The sequence below is a fragment of the Octodon degus genome, unplaced genomic scaffold (assembly GCF_000260255.1).
Source record: "Octodon degus isolate 3935 unplaced genomic scaffold, OctDeg1.0 scaffold00316, whole genome shotgun sequence".
Classification (NCBI taxonomy): Eukaryota; Metazoa; Chordata; class Mammalia; order Rodentia; family Octodontidae; genus Octodon; species Octodon degus.
The window spans coordinates 56,960-58,326 of record NW_004524892.1 but is presented as its reverse complement, the minus strand read 5'-3'; the positions used below and the strand labels follow the sequence as shown (position 1 = coordinate 58,326).

At 45.1% G+C, this 1,367-nt stretch overlaps 1 pseudogene; it reads right to left on the bottom strand.

Annotated features, from left to right (window-relative positions):
* Nucleotides 1-335: 335 nt before the first annotated feature.
* On the bottom strand, nt 336-896 carry LOC101589403 (annotated as a pseudogene).
* Between the last annotated feature and the right edge of the window lie 471 nt (nt 897-1,367).

The window sequence follows — 1,367 nt, the reverse complement described above, 5'->3', positions numbered from 1 at the left end:
GGCTCCTGGAGGCCAGGTGCCCATGCACCCAAATCCCTTCTCAGTACTAACAGTGAGTTGATTTTCTTTACAATAAAAAAGCTGAGTAATATTGCATAGGAGTACCAGAAACTGCCTCAGTGGAAACAGAAACTATTTACATTAAATAAAAACCTGGCTGCAGGCTGCTTCTGCACATGTACAGCATGATGCGTGCACACTGTGACCAACCCATGGAGACAGCTTCTGGCACTCAGGACCACAGAGTTGCAACGTTTGCCACATGAGAGGAAAGCAGAGGGCAGAGAAGGAGGAAGTGAGCGGAAGGGGGTTCTGGTTCACTTCGGGTTCTGGAGCTAATTGGAGAGCCAGTCCAGTCCTTCATAGAGCCCGTCCCCACTGGTGGCACAGGTGGCCTGAATGTACCAGTTCCTGTGGTGTAGAGAGTGCAGCCCCAGCTTGTCTGTGATTTCAGCTGCATTCATGGCGTTGGGGAGGTCCTACTTGTTGGCAAACATGAGGAGGACAGCGTCCCTGAGCTCGTCCTCAGCCAGCATCCTCATTAGCTCTTTATGGGCCTCATTCACACGCTCTCTGTCATTGCTGTCCACCACAAAGATCAAGCCTTGGGTGTTCTGGAAATAGTGGCGCCACAGTGGTCGAATCTTGTCCTGACCACCCACATTCCACAAGGTGAAGCTGATGTTCTTGTATTCAACCATCTCCACACTGAAACCTATGGTAGGAATGGTGGTCACAATTTCACCAAGCTTCAGTTTATAAAGAATAGTCGTCTTTCCAGCAGCATCCAAGCCCACCATGAGAGTGCGCATTTCTTTTTTGCCAAAGAGGCCCTTGAAGAGGTTTGTGAAGATATTCCCCATGCTTGTGGATGCGTGGAAGAGAAACTGGCCAGAGACCTCAGCAGTAGCCGCTCCAAGCCAGGCGTTGGTTTTGCTCCTACTTCATTTTTTTTTTTTTTTGAGGTACAGGGGATTGAACTCAGGACTATGAGCTTTCCAGGCAAGCACTTATTCTACTGAGCTATCTTTTGGGGGCCCTCTACTTCAAAACAAGAATGATTAAAAGAGATAAAAAGGTCACTACATAGTTGTTAGGGGAAAATATAAGAGGAAGAGATAACAATCAAATACATATGCACCCAATGTAGGTGCTTCCAATTACATAAGAGAAAGTTTAACAGACATATAAAATAAAATGAGCAATACCACAATTGTAATGGGGGAATTTGACACCCTATTGTCACAAAGAGACAAATCATCCTGGCCAAAAAAAAAGAAAAAAGATAAAGAAATAATAGAACTAAGCAAAACTTATGAAGAAAAGGACTTAGTAGACCTTTACTGAATTTCCCACCAACAACATCA